We start from the raw sequence: 20,893 nt of genomic DNA on the forward strand, positions 1-20,893 counted from the left end.
AACTGACAAGGTAGTCTTCTCTAAAGTTCTTTCTGTGCCATGTGCCAGTACCAGTAAGACTGAGGCATTGGGATTCTTTTAAGAACAAATGGGGCCTGTTCCACTCTGACTGATTACAATTGAATCAGAGAAGTACAATTTTTTTGGGAGAGGCATATAAGGTTAGTCAAGGAATATTTAAACTGGGGACTGGGAGGCAAGGAGTTTAGGACATGTCAGGTCTACTGTAGAACACTACATGAGGAGATGAACAATGGAGTAAAAACAAATATGCATAGTAACAACTATGGACAGTAAGAAGTTCTCCTGCTCCTCAATCACCCAACACAAATAAGCTCAAGACACAAGGTAAAAGCCAAAGTATCTTTATTATGGTAAACTCTTCCCCAAAGCGTTTCCCACCACACCCACAAGCATGCACAAACACAATTACACAATACTTTATCTTCTTTCTGTTGCTACTGACTTCACGCCTACTCACAAGTTATTTCCACCTCCTCCTGACTCTGGTTCCCTGATGTGAACCAGGCAGCTTTATTTATTTAAGCTGCCCAGAAGTGCTTACACTCTTCCGCCCACGTGGTCGGCAAGCACATCCGGGTAAGGTGGAAATCCTATGCACAGGGACTGTGCAATCTTGCAGCTCCACTTGTGGCATCCAGGAGACCCAACAGGGCTGTTCTCTGGGACTACAAAACCTAGCATGCACCCATGTGGGAATATGAGCCTGGGCTTACTGCCATCTAGCGTCCTGGGGGAGATAAAGCTCTGTATATGTTGTCACCCGCTGCTGGGTAGGCACGTGGAACGCCTTGTCTCTCTGGCAAATCAACCATCTTCCTCTGCTGTCAGAGTAGTTTTGTTATCTCTACAATTCAGTGGTGGCACTGTCTGAGGTTCACAGACTGGGGAATGGCCAGATCTCTATAGGTGGATGCACCTTTTATTGGTCTGGTCGCTCTGATGACTGTCATACTTAGGAGATAGCTGTTGCTGTGGTGGAATGGCTCCTCCTGATGGTGCCCGATGTCCTCATTTCAATGAGCGTATTATGAGGCTCAGGTTGAGGCACCCTCTGGGTGCCTTGTCTGTTGTCACAGTGTATGCTTCAACTGCGGGACTGATGTGTCAGTCAGGGAGACATTCTGTGGTTAATAGCTGCCCTCAAGGTGGCACTCTTCTGGTCATGGGTGACTTAAATGCAACCACTGTCCATGTTTTACACAGGCTGTCCACGAGGAGTGTGTTAGTCTCCATAGGTCTGGAAACTGTGGTGAAAGTGGCTCTATGTTCCTTGACTTTACAAAAGATCAGGTGCTGTGGATTGCTGGATCCTGGTTCAAGCACTCTGAGACACATCGTTGGACTTGATACTCCTTTACTGGTGGTGTGGTGAAGGAGAGCAATCACATCCTTATGGGCAGATGCTGGAGGCTAATATAGAACTGTAGGGTCTACAGAAGTAACCAGTTTATGAATTTTGACCACAGACTTGTTGTTGCTACTCTGAATGTCCAGCTTAGGTCCAGTAGGCTACCACCTACTCGGAGAATGAGGCTAAAACTGGCCAGACTATTTCTAATTAGTCTGTGCACAGTTTGTGTGAGGAACTTGCAGACTTGGGTCCCAGAAGGAGGTATTTCCTGCAGGATGTTATTGATGGCAAAGGTTTGATGGCAACTCTGACCTGTACTGGGAACTGACAAGGATGGTTGCGAGAGCTCTAATTGCAGATAAGGGGGCATTTGTTAGAGGAATCTTTGAGCAAGTGACATGCCTTCTATAGTCTAATGAGCCATGTCCTGCTTACAGAGGAACTGAAGCATTACATACAGTACATTTGAATCTGTTCCTAAGAGAGTAACAGTCAGGGTGATGGAATGGTCCTTACAGATGACACTGCTTGGTTGGTTACTTTGAGCATCTATTTAAAGCTGATCCTCTGGTTAGGATGTTGGACATCTCTTGGTCTATGGTTCTTGAGGATGATCCTTCCATTAGCTGTGAACCACCCAATCTCACTGAGATTCCACAGGTGGTGAAACAGCTGAGAGGAGGAAAGGCTGCAGGGATCTGTGGTATCTGGGGTTAACTTCTCCAGGCTGGTGGTAAGGCTATCCTCCTGGCATTGCAAGCAATCTTTGCTTCCATTTGGGATACAGGCATCATCCCAACTGACTGGAAAACAGGACTTGTCATCCCTATCTGGAAAAGATAGTGTGATTGCCTGGATTGCAGCAACTACAGTTCTACTTTTACTACTGTTCTCAGTGGTAGGTAAGGTCATTGCTGGGGTCATCTTCAATAGGATCTGTGATCACTTGCTCACTGACCAGCAACCAGAGCAGTCTGGTTTTACACCTAAGAAGTCTACCATTGACCACATCCTGACACTGAGGGTTCTCATCAAGTGCAAAGGCAGAGTATTTTTGCAGCCTTTGTCGATTTTCATGAGGCATTCGACTCAATTGATCAAGTTGCCCACTGGGACGTCCTGAGACTTTGAGGGATCCCCCTGAAGTTGCTGGATGTCATGGCCAGACTGAACATTGGTACTGGTGATTGCCATGTGGAGTGGAGGCAGAACCACTGTGTTTTTCCCAGTTGATTCTGGGATTCATCTGTTCAATGTTTACATGGACTAGTTGTTGGGCAGGGTCGTGGGATCCAGCGGCTGTTGGGCATCTGTTGGTGAAGAAAGATTCACTGATCTTGACTTTGCCACTGCTGCTGTGATCAGTAGATGGGTTGGGAAAGCATGGGATGTCATGAGGTTGCTGGAAAGGGTGTGTGGCATTCCTGATATCTTTGTTCAAATCTTCAGAATCCTAGTTCTTCCTGTTTTCCTACAGTATATGGTTGTGAGACATGAACACAATCCAGTGGCCTGAGATGAAGACTGAGTCTCTTCAGACAAAGTTTGTGTACCGCTGGTTTGACTTTGTGTCGAATGAGTGGTTGCTCATGGAGTCCTGAATGAGATACATTATCTGCATTGTGGGGAACATCGCGATTCCCCAAAGGTGATCTGGCTCACATGATCCTCATTGTTGACCTAAGTAGCTGGACCAGGCTAAGGGGAAACACACATAACACCTGGCTGCAGCAGACAGGTGGTCATTTCTGGAGGGTGGGACTAGAACATGTGTCTGCCTGGGGGGTTGCCAGCCAGGATCCCACGCTATTTTGTCATGTGGTCGGTGCACCAAAAAGCTTTACCAGTGCATTTCTCCAACCTCATTTGACCTGACCTGAGTACAAGAGCATATAGACGTAATCACTGACTGCTTTTTAACACAGCATGTTTAAAGCATCCATCCAGGGGAAACCTGTCTAGATTTAGTATTTTGTAATAAGCATGATAAAATTGAGATGGTTGAGGTGTTAGGGTCAAGTTACCAATCTATATTGCAATTCTCAGTGCTTTGAAAATGAAAAATGAAAACTATTAAGTTTAACTTTGGCAGGGAAAATTTTAAACAAATATGGCAAAATCTAAAAGGGATAAACTAGGATAAGTGTTTAAGTGAGGAGACAGTAGAGGAGCAGTGGAATAGGTTTACAAAGGTTTTACACATAAATCAGGACAGTTGTATCCCAAAAATTGGAATTCGTAGAAAATTAAAAATAAAAAAATCCATAGTGGATAAGAAGATAAAAAGGAAACTACAAAGAAACTACAAAAAAAACCAACTGTAAAAGGTGTATAAGATTAATACATCTAATCCTAATCTTCGGGCGTATGAGAGCATAAGAGCAACCATTAAGAAGGATATTAAGGAAGGTAAAAGGCACTTAGGGAGGAATATTACATGTAAAGCAACAGATGACAAAAAAGATTATTTTAGTATTTTAGTAGAAAAGGAACAATCAAGGAGGAGGTGAAGTGTGTCAGGAATAATAAAGAGAAACTGTAATATACAGTTAAATAGGAGATACTCTAAACTTGCATTTTCTGAAGTCTTTACAAATGTGGAAGGGGATAACTTTCCAATGATAGCAGGGACTGTCAAGGAACTTCTGAGTGATTTAAAATTGTAGAGGGTGAAGTACTGCTCAGACTAAATAGGCTGAAATCAAACAAATCACCAGGAACAGATAATATTCATCCTCAAAAGCTTAAGAATGTTAGTGAGTATATATATTAACCCTTGACACATATTATTAGGAAGTAACTGCTTACTAGGGGGCATTCTAAAGGACTGAAAATGTACATATATCCCATTATATTAAAGGACAATCATGCAGATCCTAATAGATATAGCCCAGTAAGCTTACAATTCTGCACAGGTAATTAATGGAGGGAATTACAAAGGATAAAATTGAGCAAAACATGGCAAGATCAGGAGATTTACTGAACATTCATAGGTTTAGATGAGGGATGTCATGCTTTACTAACATGTCAGAATACTATGAGGAAGCAACAAAATGATATTATCAGTGGGGTGTATATGATATTATTTATCTTGACTTTCAGTAAGCATTTGATAATGTTCCTCATGAGAGGTTGGATTTCAAACTAAAAGAGGTGACAGTTCAGTGTTTACTTTTTAGATGAGTGCATAACTTGTTAAAAAACAGAAATGAAGTTATATTAAGAGTGGTGTTCCACAGGGGTCAGTGTTAGGGCCACTATAATTTTGAATATATATACATCACTTGTAAGCTTCAGCAGATCTGTGAACATTAAATTTAATGTAAGTTCAGGTAAAGTATTACATGAAGGAAGTAAACATGTTACATTTGAGTATACAATTTAAGGTCTAAAAATTGAAAGTACACCTTATGAGAAGGGCTTGTCACTATCAACTTCCAGACTGTGTCTCATAAAAAATAATTTCATTATCCATTAACTCTTAATTTGCTTGTTTGCACTGTAGGATAGACTAGCATGATCCATTTTGCCAAGCTGGAACCCAATTCCTGGTTTAGCAGACTTATCACTAGCTAAAAGTCTCAGTTTGCCTGAATGGGCCTCACTTTAGAATGCAGCATCTGCATCCTTATCTGATAAGATTATTGATACTAGACCAGGGACATTTCTCTCTAAGAGTGCAAAATGGAGTGAAGTCCTAAACAAGTTTCTTCTCCGAAGTTCTGCCTGTGCCACGCGCAGGTCCAGGTAAATTAAGGAGATTAGAAGGCTTAACTCGTGACTCGCATCTTGGTGCAGGGCAGAAGGGTATAGGTTTATGGGGCATTGGGACTTCTTTTGGAACAGATGGGACCTTTTCCACCGTGACAGGTTACATCTAAGCTGGAGGGGCACCAATGTACTGGGGAGACGTATGAGTAGGTTAGTTGAGGATTGTTTAAACTAGGTAATGGAGGGGGGCAGGAAGTTTAGGACAGGCCAGGTTTAGATCTTTGAATGGAGATATAAACAACAGAGTGGAAATAAAAATGCATAGTCATGTAAATTCTAAGCAAACATTTAAATATAGAAGGAGTAACACCTTAAAATAGCTTGCCTTAGTGCTAGAAGTATCAAAAATAAGGTAACTGAGTTGGAGTTGTATGTAGCAGAGCATAATTATATTTTAGCAATAACGAAAACCTTGCTAAATAACAAAGATGGGGATGAATGTAACATAGAGGGACACACATTTGTTAGGAATGATAGCCAGAACAGAAAAGGAGGTGGGGTGGCTGTTTATGCCAAACAGAATTTAAACGTAAGACCTCTTCATTTGGATGATGAGCCCCATCTTAGTGAGGACATGTGGCTTCGCTTGGAAAATATTAGGGAAAGAGGTCTTAATTTAGGAGTGTGTTATAGACCATCCATTTCAGACAGTAATTTCAACACACATCTATTTAGTAATATCAAAAAGGCAAGTTTACAGGGAGATATTATAGTCATGGGGGACTTTAATTATCCAAATATTAACTGGGATAACCTTGCAGATGGAAGAGCACAAGAGCAGAAGTTTTTAGAAGTAATCAGTGACTGTTTTTAACACAGTATGTTAAAGCACCAACAAGGGGTGAAGCTTGTTTGGATTTAGTATTTGTAATAATCAAGATAGAATTGAGGGTGTGGAAATGATGGAACCACTAGGGTCAAGTGACCATAATATAATACAATTGTCAGTATTTTGTAAGAGTGCAGACGCAAAGACAACGATCGTTAAGTTGAACTTTGGTAGGCCAAATTTTGACCAGATGCAACAAAGTCTAAGTAGGATACACTGGGATAAGCTTTTAAGTGTGGAGACAGTTGAGGAGCACTGGAACAGGTTTAAAAATGTTTTACATGTAATGAAGGACAGATACATACTTAAATTTGGAATTAATAGGAAATTAAAAAAAACTCCACAGTGGATTAATAAATATTTAAAAAAGAAACTGCAAAGGAAAAAACTGCTTTATAAGGCATAAAAGACTAAGAACTGCAAAAGGCTAAAAGAGGCTAAAAGACAGTTGGAGAGGAAAATAGCAGATATGGCGAAAGAAGACCCTAAGAGATACCTTCAGTATTTTAGTAGTAAAAGAACAGTCAAGGAGGAGGTCAAGTGCATTAGAAATAGTAAAGGGGAATTAAAAGATCCATCCATGCATCCATCCATTCATCCATCCTCTTCCGCTTATGCGAGATTGGGTCGCAGGGGCAGCAGCTTGAGCATAGATGCCCAGACTTACCTGTCCCTGGCCACTTCTTCTAGCTCTTCTGGGAGAATCCCAAGGTGTTCCCAGGCCAGCCGAGAGACATAGTCCCTCTAGCGTGTCCTGGGTCTTCCCCGGGGCCTCCTGCTGGTTAGACGTGCCTGGAACACCTCACCAGGGAGGCGTCCAGGAGGCGTCCTGATCAGATGCCCAAGCCATCTCTTCTGACTCCTCTCGATGCGGAGGAGGGTAGGAACATAGATCGACTGGTAAATTGAGAGCTTTGCCTTGCGGATGCCGCACCGATCCACCTGTCGATCTCACGCTCCGTTCTTCCCTCACTCGTGAACAAGATCTCCTCCACTTGGAGCAGGATCTCACTCCCAACCCTAAAAGGGCATTCCATCCTTTTTCGGCTGAGGACCATGGTCTCGGATTTGGAGGTGCTGATTCTCATCCCAGCCGCTTCACACTGAGCTACGAACAGATCCAGAGAGAGCTCAAGATCATGGCCTGATGAAGCAAACAGGACAACATCATCTGCAAAAAGCAGTGACCCAATCCTGAGTTCACCAAACCAGACCCCCTCAATGGCCTGGCTGCGCCTAGAAATTCTGTCCATAAAAGTTATGAACAGAATCGGTGACAAAGAGCAGCCCTGACGGAGTCCAACTCTCACTGAAAATGGGTTTGACTTACTGCAGGCAATGTGGAATAAGCTCTGACAGCGATCGTACAGGGACCGAACAGCCCTTAGCAGTGAATCCGGTACCCCATACTCTTGGAGTACCCCCCACATGATTCCCTGAGGGATATGGTCGAACGCCTTTTCCAAGTTCACAAAACACATGTAGACTGGTTGGGCAAACTCCCATGCACCATCCAGGACCCTGCTAAGGGTGTAGAGCTGGTCAACTGTTCCACGACAAGGACAAAAACCACACTGTTCCTCCTGAATCCGAGGTTCGACTATCTGACGGACCCTCCTCTCCAGGACCCCCGAATAGACTTTTCCAGGGAGGCTGAGGAGTGTGATCCCTCTGTAGTTGTAACACACCCTCCTTTCTTAAAGAGGGGGAGCACCACCCCAGTCTGCCAATCCAGAGGCACTGTCCCTGATGTCCATGCGATGTTGCAAAGGCCTGTCAACCAAAACAGTCCTACAACATCCAGAGCCTTGAGGAACTCCGGGTGTATCTCATCCACACCTGGGGCCCTGCCACCAAGGAGTTTTTTGACCACCTCGGTGACCTCAGTCCCAGAGATGGGGGAGCCCATCCCCGAGTCCTCCGGCTCTGCTTCCTCATTGGAAGGCATGTTAGTGGGATTGAGGAGGTCTTCGAAGTACTCCCCCCACCGACCGACAACGTCCCGATTCGAGGTCAGAAGTGCACCATCCCCACCATATAAAGTGTTGACACTGCACTGCTTCCCCCTCCTGAGACGCCGGATGGTGGACCAGAATCTCCTCAAAGCCGTCCGAAAGTCATTCTCCATGGTCTCCCCAAACTCCTCCCACGCCCGAGTTTTTGCTTTAACAACCACCAAAGGTGCATTCCGCTTGGCCTGCCGGTACCTATCAGCTGCCTCCAGAGTCTCACAGGACAAAAAGGTCCTATAGGACTCCTTCTTCAGCTTGACGGCATCCCTCACCGCCAGTGTCCACCAACGGGTTCGGGGATTGCCGCCACGACAGGCACTGACCACCTTATGGCCACAGCTCTGGTCAGCCGCCTCAACAATAGAGGCACGGAACATGGCCCATTCTGACTCAATGTCCCCCACCTCCCTCGGGATGTGGTCGAGGTTCTGCAGGAGGTGGGAGTTGAAGCTACTTCTGACAGGGGACTCTGCCAGACATTCCCAGCAGACCCTCACAACACGTTTGGGCCTACCAGGCCTGACCAGCATCCGTTGACAGTTGACAGCTCCGCCCCTTTCTTCACCCTAGTGTCCAAGACATGTGGCCACAGCTCCAACAACACGACCACAAAGTCGATCATTGAACTGAGGCCTAGGGTGTCCTGGTGCCAAGTGCACATATGAACACCCCTATGCTTAAACATGGTGTTCGTTATGGACAATCCGTGACGAGCACAGAAGTCCAAAAACAAAACACCGCTCGAGTTCAGATCGGGGGGGCCATTCCTCCCAATTACGCTCTTCCAGGTCTCACTGTCATTGCCCACGTGAGCATTGAAGTCTCCCAGCAGAATGAGTCTCCAGAAGGTATGCCCACTAGAACCCCTTCCAAGGACTCCAAAAAGGGTGGATACTCCAAACTGCTGTTTGGTGCATATGCACAAACAACAGTTAGGACCCTTCCCCTCACCCGAAGGCGAAGGGAGGCTACCCTCTCGTCCACCGGGGTAAACCCCAATGAACAGGCGCCAAGTCGAAGGGCAATAAGTATGCCCACACCCGCTTGGGGCCTCTCACCGGGGGCAACTCCACAGTGGTAGAGAGTCCAGCCCCTCTCAAGGAGATTGGTTCCAGAGTCCAAGCTGTGCATCGAGGTGAGTCCGACTATATCTAGCCAGAACCTTTCGACCTCATGCACTAGCTCATGCTCCTTCCCCTTCAGAGAGGTGACATTCCACGTCCCAAGAGCCAGTTTCTGTAGCCGAGGATCAGACCGTCAAGGTCCCTGTCTTCGGCTACCACACAACTCACACTGCACCCGACCTCCTTGGCCCATCCCATAGGTGGTGAGCCCATGGGAAGAAGGACCCACATTACCTCTTCGGGCTGTGCCTGGCCAAGCCCCATGGGTGCAGGTCCGGCCACCAGGCACTCACCATCGAGCCCCACCTCCAGGCCTGGCTCCAGAGGGGGGCCCCGGTGACCTGCATCCAGGCAAGGGAAAATGTCGTACAAAGTTTTGATTCATCATTGAAGGTTAGTTGAATCGCTCTTTGTCTCATCCCTCACCTAGGACCAGTTTGCCTTGGGTGGCCCTACCAGGGGCATAAAGCCCCGGACAACAGAGATCCTAGGATCATTGGGACACGCAAACCCCTCCATCACGATAAGGTGACGGTTCAAAAGGGGTATTAAAAGATATAGACAATGAAATAACGGATGCCCTAAACGTACATGTTTCTGAGGTATTCACAAGTGAGCAAGTGGATAACCTCCCACAGGTAAACGCGACAACAAAGGAGATACTGAGGGATTTGTAAATTGTAGAGGGAGAAATACTACTCAGATTAAATAGGCTGAAATCAAACAAATCACCAGGACCAGATAATATTTATCCTAAAGTTCTTAAGGAGGCTAGTGGGTACATATATAAACCCTTGACACAAATTTTAGGAAGCCAATGTGCACTGAGAAATTCTAGAGGACTGGAAAATGGCAAATATCTTCTCACTAGCAAAATACCCGCGCTTCGCAGTGGCAAAATACTGCCTCAATATTTTTATTAAGAAAAAAGTAAACATTTTTTAAAGTGAGGGAAAATATACAAAAAATTATTTGTTAAGGATCTCTTTGTATACCACGTTGTCAGTTCGGCCCTCTGGTTGTAATATGACCAAGCTGTGCGCTGAGCTTACTCTTGAGCATGCAACATACAGTTGGCCATGTGAAAAGCAATCCTGTCTCAAATCAATGCCAACCTTTTGTAGTGTTTGTCCCTGAGACTTATTAATTGTCATTGTGAAGCACAGTCTTACTAGAAATTGAACGCATTTGAATTGAAATGGGAGATTAGATGTTATAACGGGGATGTGAGGAATAAAAATAGTTGCTTCAATTAGGTTGTTTTGTAGAGATGTGACCTGAAGTCTCGTGCCGTTACAAAGTTTCGGTGGCTGTAAGTTTCTCAGTAACATTATTGGTGCCCCAACCTTCAAAATGAGATTATGCTCAGGAGTGCCTGGAGGATTTAGAGTGTTGAGAAACTCTACCGGATAATGTACCGCATCTTCTACTTCTACAACTGAATCAACAGATTGATATGTTTTTGGTTGTGAATGTAGTTCTTGAAGCAAAATGTGGTTTATAGTCGTAGTCATGTCATTTTTTGGTGTCAGGATAGCTCTCTCTCTCAACCATGACACGTCATATTGGTGGAGATTTCGTAGATCGGGGTAAACATTTTGAAGAAGGCTTTGTAAGGTATTCATGATGAGACAGAGATTTGTAGGAATATTTATTTTACGATTTTCTTGTATGAAGGTGCCATCACCTATACTCATCAGAAGAGCAGAGAACTCCTCTGCTTTTTTGTCGCCTTTCAAATGAACTCTCATGTTTATTTTTAAAGTAACAACATTGATTTGTGGCCATAGGTATGAAGATTTCAGAGATGCTTTAACTTCATCAGCGCGTGTTCCTCTGGGCACGACTGGTAGGGTTTGGCAGAAGTCTCCAGCCAGCAACACTGTCAAGCCTCCCATAAGTTTCTTGGTGTTTTGGATGTCTTGGAGGGTCCTGTCTAGTCTAAAGCCTCAATACCTCCTCTGTGTGCCATAGTGCATTCATCCCAGACAATAAGCTGACAATGTCGCAACACTTCAGCCATGTTGCTCTGCTTTGATATGTTACACATGGGGGATTCAGTATGGTTGAGGTTAAGAGGCAGCTTGAAAGCTGAATTAGCAGTTCTGCCACCCTCAAGAAGAGTTGCAGCAATGCCAGAAGAAGCCACAGCTATGGCAATGTTACGTTTTGTTCGGATTTTTGCAAGGAGAAGGTTTATTAGGCATGTCTTACCAGTTCCTCCTGGAGCATCAAGGAAAAACACCGTGCCAGTGGCTGACGCAACACTGCTCATGATTTGCTCATAAACTGACTTTTGGTCACTATTTAGAAACCCCTCATTATTTGTGACTATATTGGCCAATTGCAAGGTGTTGTAAGATGTCTCTTTTAAGTACTCGGGATTTGACGTAAGTTGTGCCAGTTCTGTTAAAGGTGAAGGCAAACCGTAATGATGAAGAGATTGACCTCCAATAGCAATTACGTAGTTTTCAAGCAACTGTAGACACTTGTTATAGATCAAATTTAACCACTGGTGGACTTCTGTTCGTATATGATCTCTTTCAGTCTGTCTCCTAACATCTTTTGCTATGCTGTCTTTATGTTTTTCCCATAGGTTTAAGGAGTTTTCCATTTGGCAGAACACCAACATGACAGCAGTTCACGGATCTTTTGAGGTGAGCGAGACAGAACAGCTTCCTGTAGAGTCTCGTCCCAGTTGATATCATCATGTAATAAACCGAGTGCCCTGCAGGCTGACTTATAGGTCGGATGTAGGACACCATCAACTGTTCTGAGAGATTTGAAAGATGTGGGACCTGTGATTTTGTTGAGCAGCAGTCGAAGATGGTAGCATTCAGAGTTATTCGGGTGTACAGTGTAGACCCGTCCCAGTACATTATCCTTTTTCACTCCCAAATGTCCTGGTACAGGGTTGCCCTGTTTCCTCTGACGAAACATGTTGTTTGCCCACACATAATATGATGGAATTTCATTATAATGAAGTTGTTTTGCAAAATCATCGTGTTTGCAAAGGTCAAAGAAAGCTAAAAGGGTCGTTTGTGGTGGATTGTGTACTTTATCGGCAACATTGCCTTCTGTGAAATAAATTCTTTGTCCGTTCTCAAGATGCACAGCAAGATGAACGACCGGAGGGAAACGTTCGTGAATGGGAAAACAGAAAATGCGCCAGGCTGCTTCAGAGCTACTAATGTAACGACCAGCTTCGTATCGAGATACTTCGTCATTTTGATTTTGTATTGTAAATACTGCCTGGTCACTTCCCTTGTTAACATACTTGCAGATGTATTTGATCGATTTTACTGAATTGCAAAATTCAACATTGATGTGAGCATTGAAGAAGCGGGACAGCACAGGACTATAAGGGACCACCCATCTGTTGTCGATATCTACTCCTTTGATGTTAATTGTATGACCTCCATCAGCAGGTGCGCCGGCGGTACTGAGGGTAACCATCTTCTCCGGTTTGAGTTTCTGAGATGAACGGACGCGGGTACTTTGTGCATATTCTGTTGATTATGCAGGGTGAGTTGATATTATGAGGTCCACATGGGCCGTGAATCATGTTGGATTTTACTATTTTGTGTAGGGCAGGGTCAGTCTGTGGATCAGGAATTTCCGCACGGATGACTTGATCGATGAGAGCTGGTTTAATCCTATCCTTTAGCCACAATAGAATGTGTGCATGGGGAATACCTCGCTTTTGCCACTCTATGGTGTACATGTAGCAATTTGTACAGCCGAAAATGTTACTCTTCGTGAGCAAGTCTATCATTTTGCAAATCTTAAGATGAAATACATACTGATAAGATCGTGGCGATCGTCAGGTTTTTGATGTGAAAGGAGAACTTCAGTGATGTCAGTCCATTTAGGATTGCAAGTAAATGTGATGAATAAGTCAGGGCGGCCATAATGACGTACGTATGTCATTGCGTGCTGCTTGTGCATATAGCAAGGTCCTCCAGTGAAGGAAGATGGTAATTTCACAGCTTGACCAAGTTCTATTAAATCAGTGTCGTTTTTGTCAATAGCATCTTTTAAGTGAACGTAATTTTCAGCTCGTAGTTTTTTTTTATTTAGTCTGATATAATTTAGTCTTTCGGATTCAATTTTGTGTACATATCAACTAAAACTGATTTAATAAAGTTCGGAAGAAAAGGATAGTATTATCATGATGTTGTCTGATCATAAGCCGGCATGAATAGAAGTTTGCTGCAGAGATGGTTTTGTTCATAGGTAACTTACTGGCAGCATGAACTTGAGGTATAGACACAGAATAGCTGTCTTCACCATAGCAGAACATGAGAGGATATTGAAGTGCATCATAGAATCTGTGGGTTTCCGTAATGAATTGCAGTTTATTGTCTCTGGTTTTCAAGACAATATCTCTATTGTTGAACGTTTGCCCAACGATGACAACACCAACTTGATGAACTGTGGGTTTATTAAATCTGCCTTTGTGTGCATGTAATGGTTTTTTGTCTGCGTGAATGACAACTTTGAAGTCTTTGTCTTCATCTGAAATACTGTCCATTGTGGAGTGGAAGTCCTGGATGTAAGTGTTGCAGTCATGGAGCATTTTTTGTAATTGCTTGACCAAGGGTATATTAAGTCCAGAAAGATTAGTGCAGCGGATTTGTGCTTCCTTTTCATCGTCCCGATGAAATAAATTTGCAAAAATTTGTGTTCCTCACTCGGCATAGGTAAAAGACTGCCAATCAAGTGATACACTTGTCCCTGAACTTTAAATGAAGGCATAAAATTTCCCTCAACGATTTGGTTAGCACCAAATGATGTCATTTGAAATGCGCTGTTGTACTTTCGAATGTTGTTCAAGAAATGCTCACTTTGAGGATGTTCGCCATTTAACAGGCCCTCAAGAAGGTCAGGAAGCTTATGAAAAGGAGTGAGAGACTTTACCACCGTTACAGCACAAACCAGGAGACTCGCATTTCTACTTCTGAGCTTGACAATAGTCACAGTGAGCATTCATGGATCCAATGTGTACTGTTTTGTCAGATTCATAATGTATGTTTGGGTCGTCCACAATCGATTTTTCTGAGCCAAACCTGTTGTTTTCGTATGAGCTGCTTTTCATTATTGGGATCGTATCTAGAAACAGAAGCTCTATTAACTTGTGGATTTGCCTCCGTGTATTTAGCGACAGCATCTCTATGAACTTGTGGATTCGCTTGCGAGTATTTAGCGGCAGCGTCCCTATTAACCTGTGGATTTGCTTGCGAGTATTTAGCGACAGCGTCCCTATGAACTTGTGGATTTGCTTGCGAGTATTTAGCCACAGCGTCCCTATGAACTTGTGGATTTGCTTCTGAGTATTTAGCCACATGGTGTTTATTAACTTTTGGATTTTTCTGCGAGTATTTGGCGGCAGCTCCACGAAGTTTCTTCCGTCTAGCTGCATCAGAAAATCTACCCTGACGTCTGATACGTCTCCTTTTCACTGTGTTCTCACAGCTTGGATTGCTGCTGTCATAATCGGTTCGAGTTGGATTTGTGTTGAAGTGACATTCAGTATGTGTCAAGCGATGTAAGCATACAACTGGCTTCATCGATAACATCGCATCCAGCTTTTGAGAGTTGAAACATTCATAAACATCAAAGTGTCCACTACTCAAATTGTCACCTGTGAATCTAAGATGTTTAACAGGCATTGACGGTTCTCCAAAGGTGTAAAATATTTGGCCATTTCGGTACACTTGAAAGCGACAACCGAAAAAATCAGCGGCAGCCATCAACTCACATGCAGAACCATAGGTGAAGGGCTTGAGCATTTCAGTCATAGTGCTCCTGTGTACTATAATTATCTCCTGTACCATCATCAGTCCACACTTTGAACCTGTCCCAGTCATTTAATACATAAAACACAATGTCCCTGCGGATATCAAAAGTGATTCTAATATGTCAGTGCAATATGTAACACAGAGAATGGAAAAGGCAGGCGCCATCACCGGGCATGCACACCATCACCATGCATGGACACCACTCAGTAAGTGATAGTTCTTTGATCGATGGTGATCACCTCGATACACATGGGGGTACAGTCTGAACAATAAAGGGAATGTGTACTTGATCAGTAAACAAAGTCTAAAATACCTACACAATAACTATAACAATCATAATAAACAAACAATTAAACAGCGGAGAACCCGTGGATTAAATAAAAAGGCTGCCTCCTTGGCGAAGCAAGGAAAAACGATGGCCTTATATGGCATTCGTTTATAAAACAGCGGAGAAGCTGTATAAAGGCTGCTTCACAAAAAAACAGCGGAGCGCCTTATATGGGCAAGCAGTCAGCCAAAGAAGGGAATCAATAAATAACTATAATTGTAATAAAGGAACAAAAAAATAGTGGAGAACCCGTGGATTAAATAAAGGAAATGGGTACCTGAACAGTAAACTAAGTCCAAAATAGCTACACAATAACAATCGTAATAAACGAACAATAAAACAGTAGAGAACCGCGAAGCATGGAGAAAGGACGGCCTTATATGGCATTCGTTTATAACACAGTGAAGAAGCTGTGTAAAGTCTGCTTCACAAAAAAACAGCGGAGCGCCTTATATGGGCAGGCAGTCAGCCAAAGAAAGGGAATCAAATAACTATAATCGTAATAAACAAACAAAACAACAGCAAAGAAGCCACAGATTAAATAAAGGAAATGGGTACCTGAACAATAAACTAAGTGTAAAATACCTACACAATAACTATAATAATCGTAATAAATGAACAATAAAACAGCAGAGAACCCGTGGATTAAATAAAAAGGTTGCTTCCTTCGCGAAGCAAGGAAAAATGACTGCCTTATATGTCGTTCGTTTATAAAACAGTGGAGAAGCTGTGAAAAGGCTGCTTCCTTGGCAAAACAAGGAAAGGAATGAGCACACCACAGCAAAGAACGGCCTTATATGGGCAAGCAGTCAATTACGTGGGAGGCGTGCTACTTTCCGCAGCAGCTGCACTTATGAATATGCTAAAACAGTGGAGAAGCTGTGAAAAGGCTGCTTCCTTGGTGAAGCAAGGAAAGGAATGAACACACCGCAGTGAAGAACGGCCTTATGTGGGAAGGCGGTCAATTACGTGGGAGGCGTGTTGATTTCCGCAGCAGCCGCACTTAAGAATATGCTAAGCACAGTCCTTTACCCGCGAGCATGGAAAAGGATGGCCTTATATGTCGTTTGTTTATAAAACAGTGGAGAAGCTGTGAAAAGGCTGCTTCCTTGGCGAAGCAAGGAAAGGAATGAACACACCACAGCGAAGAACGGCCTTATATGGGCAGGCAGTCAATTACATGGAAAGCGTGCTGATTTCCGCAGCAGCCGCACTTATGAATATGCTAAGCACAGTCCCTTACCCGCGAATATTTACCTTATATGGGCAGGCACTCAATTACATGGGAGGCGTGATGATGCGAGACGCAAGACGCAACTGCCTCACATGGCGACCGAGCTGCCCGTTACGCGTAGAATTTCAAAATGAAACCTGCCTAACTTTTGTAAGTAAGCTGTAAGGAATGAGCCTGCCAAATTTCAGCCTTCCACCTACACGGGAAGTTGGAGAATTAGTGATGAGTGAGTCAGTCAGTCAGTGAGTGAGTGAGTCAGTCAGCGAGGGCTTTGCCTTTTATTAGTATAGATTGTATAAAAAGGTTGACAGGGGAGATCCAAGCAACTATAGGCCAGTAAGCTTAACATGCATGACAGGAAAATTAAGGTAAGTAATTATTAAGGACTAGCAAAATACCCGCGCTTCACAGCAGAGAAGTAGTGTGTTAAAGAAGTAATGAAAAAGAAAAGGAAACATTTTGAAAATAACATAACATGATTGTCAATGTAATTGTTTATATTTATACTAGACGTTAAGCCCGTTACTATAACGGGCGCTAGAACAGTATTGCAGGAACAGTCTATATTAAATAGCAAGGGTCCTCGACCTCATTCTGCTTCTTGTCATAATTTTTTTTTTCAAAAATATTTTTGCAAGAAGCCTAAAGTAAAATAATAATAAAAATAAAATAGAAACATATATGATAATACAGTAAGTATAATTAATATTGCCTTAGTGTAAAACTTTGTAATAATATGTAATACACAATATCTGAAGAAGATATTTAAGAAAAAGTTTTTATTTTTTTACCTCATGAAATTTTTCTATAAAATTTCATTATAGACAACATTTTTGTAAATACTCTGCCTGAGTTTGGCAACAGTTTGCCTTGTTCAGGACCATCTACAACCTTGACAAATATCTGAAAAACTTCTAACTCTTGATAATGCCACATTTAACTGACTGTGGCTGAATACTGGTTGTGGCAAGTAAATGGCAACTTTTTCTAAGGTTTGCCACTGAGCTTTATTAATTGTTATGGCAAAGGCTAATGTAACTGGAAATTGTCGCCTTCTTGAGGTTAAGGCTAAATTAGTAGAGGATGGAGGCAAATCAATATGGGGCATAAAGACGATGTCTCCTTTAGCTGAACCTGTTATTACTTGAGCAATGATGAGGTTTCTTTTCAAGTCTTTAACAAAGAGGCAGGATCCATTGCACAATCCTCTTTTAGTGTTTATATTCCTAAGGAGCATAATTATTGCTCCCTTTTTAAGGTTCAGTTTATGCCTCGGCATTCCTGTTGGAGTTAGCTGATTAAGAAACTCAATAGGATAGTTCTGCATATCTTGCTCAGTTGATACATTTTTTTACACTCATTTTCCTGTTCTTCTATAGATCTATTTGCTCTTCTGAGTCTTTCTCTTGTAGCGTTTTTATGACGCTCATTTTCTTTGTCTTCAATCGATCTATGTGCTCGTATTTTTCTTTGTCTTTCAGCCTTTCTTTTGTTGATGTTTACTTGTTGAGCTGACTGTACTTCCAGGAGATGTTGCTTAAAAAGGGTTTGAGTGTCTGTGTCTTTTGTCCCAGTTGACGTGTCCTTCTTTTTGGGTGGCATGTTGTTAGTAGATAGTTAGTAAAAATGTGCGGGGCACTATGTGTGGCTTCTATCGAGCAATTGATTTTATGTGCGCGACCGTGAGTACCCAATCAGCACTCTCCCCAGCAAATGTGCGGGGCACTGCCTGTATGTATGGCATCTCCTCAGCAATGGATTTAATGTGCGCGGTTTCCTCCTTTATTTGCTTATCATGCGTGGCCGAAGCTACGCCATTCATTGAGTTGCTTATCATGTGCGGCCAAGGTTACGTCATTCACTGTGTTGCTTATCATGCGCGGCCGAGGCTACACCATTCACTGTGTGCCCAGGTTCCACCTTTATTTGCTTATCATGCACGGCCAAGGATATGCCATTCACTGTCGTGCAAATGGGCGGGACACAGTGCGGCTCCGCGCATGTGCACTTCACCAGAAGACACACACGGACACCTGGACGCACACAGGGGTTTTATTAAAGAGGATATATATATATATACTGTATATATATACACACACACACATATATAAACATATATATATACATATACATACATATCTACATATATACATATATATACATATCTACATATATACACACATACATATATACACACATACATATATAAACATATATATACATATACAGTACACATATACCTATATACTGTCCCAGACGGCTGGGGTTCTTACCCAGCCGGGACGCCTAGAAGGTCCGGAAGGTGGCAGTAAAAGCTTCTGGGTCAGGAGGACACAACCGCCTTGGAGCAGGAGAGGACCACGGGAGAGGAGGAGAGACTTTCCAACTCGTTGGCACTCGTGGCCACCACTAGGGGGCGCCTTAAGCCTCCTAGAACCCGGGAGAACATTACTTCCGCCACACTTGACAAGATGGCGGAGGAACCTGCCAGGGACGCCCGGAGTGCTTCCGGGGCAAAGAGCAGCACTTCCGCCACACCAGGAAGATCGTCATCAGCCACCTGGAGCACATCCAGGCAGGAATAAAAGGCGCCGCCTCCCAGTGGGAGCTAGAGTCAGGAGTGGGAGCAGGACGAAGCTCCCAGGAGGAGATTGGTGGCTAAAAGACTGACATTAAGAAGGTTTATTGGGGAGATTAATTGCTGTGTGCATTGTGTGGTGTTTGGGACTTTATTCTTATGTATAATAAATGTGTGTCTTTTTATAAAGATGTGGTCTCAGACTGGTGGTGTCCGGGCAAGTCTCACAATACATATACATACATATCTACATATATACTTATACACACATATACTGCTCAAAAGAATTAAAGGAACACTTTTTAATCAGAGTATAGCATAAAGTCAATGAAACTTATGGGATATTAATCTGGTCAGTTAAGTAGCAGAGGGGGTTGTTAATCAGTTTCAGCTGCTGTGGTGTTAATGAAATTAACAACAGATGCACTAGAGGGGCAACAATGAGATGACCCCCAAAACAGGAATGGTTTAACAGGTGGAGGCCACTGACATTTTTCCCTCCTCATCTTTTCTGACTGTTTCTTCACTAGTTTTGCATTTGGCTACAGTCAGTGTCACTACTGGTAGCATGAGGCGATACCTGGACCCTACAGAGGTTGCACAGGTAGTCCATCTTCTCCAGGATGGCACATCAATACGTGTCATTGCCAGAAGGTTTGCTGTGTCTCCCTGCACAGTCTCAAGGACTTGGAGGAGATTCTAGGAGACAAGCAGTTACTCTAGGAGAGCTGGAGAGGGCCATAGAAGGTCCATAACCCATCAGCAGGACCAGTAACTGCTCCTTTGGGCAAGGAGGAACAGGATGAGCACTGCCAGAGCCCTACAAATTGACCTCCAGCAGGCCACTGGTGTGAATGTCTCTGACCAAACAACCAGAAAGACTTCATGAGGGTGACCCAAAGGCCCCATGTCCTCTAATGGCCCCTGAGCTCACTGCCCAGCAGCATGCAGCTCGATTGGCATTCGCCATAGAATACCAGAATTGGCAGATGCACCACTGGTGCCCTGTGCTTTTTACCGATGAGTGCAGGTTCACCCTGAGCACGTGACAGAAGTGAAAGGGTCTGGAGAAGCCATGGAGAACATTATGCTGCCTGTAACATCATTCAGCATGAGCAGTTTGGTTGGTGGGTTAATGATTGTCTGGGGAGGCATATCCATTGAGGGTCACACAGACCGCTACAGGCTTGACAAAGGCACCTTGGCTGCCATTAGGTATCAGGATGAAATCCTTGGACCCATTGTCAGACCCTATGCTGGTACAGTGGCTCCTGGTGCACGACAATTCCTGGCCTCATGTGGTGAGAGTATGCAGGCAGTTCCTGGAGGATGAAGGAATTGATACCATTGACTGGCCACCACACTTTCCTGACCTAAATCCAATAGAACACCTCTGGGACATTATGTTTTGGTCCATCCAATGCCACCAGGTTGCACCTCAGACTGTCCAGGAGCTCAGTGATGCCCTGGTCCAGATCTGGGAGGAGATCCCCCACAACACCATCTGTCATCTCATTAGAAGCATGCACCGATGTTGTCAGGCATGTATACAAGAACACAGGGGCCATACAAAGTGCTGCGTACAATTTTAAGTTGCTGCAATTAAATTTTGGCAAAATGGACTAGCCTGCCACATAATTTTTTCACTCTGATTTTTGGGGCGTCTTTGAATTCAGGGCTCTGTAGGTTGATCATTTTCATTTCCATCAAACGATGTGGCATCCTTTCGTTCCTAACACATTACCCAGTCTATATCAGTATAGATATCCAGGAGGATTTCTTTTTCCCATTGAGATCTGATGTGCTTTCAAAGTGTTCCTTTAATTTTTTTGAGCAGTTTA

Source organism: Polypterus senegalus, chromosome 9 (assembly GCF_016835505.1).
Source record: "Polypterus senegalus isolate Bchr_013 chromosome 9, ASM1683550v1, whole genome shotgun sequence".
Taxonomy (NCBI): domain Eukaryota; kingdom Metazoa; phylum Chordata; class Cladistia; order Polypteriformes; family Polypteridae; genus Polypterus; species Polypterus senegalus.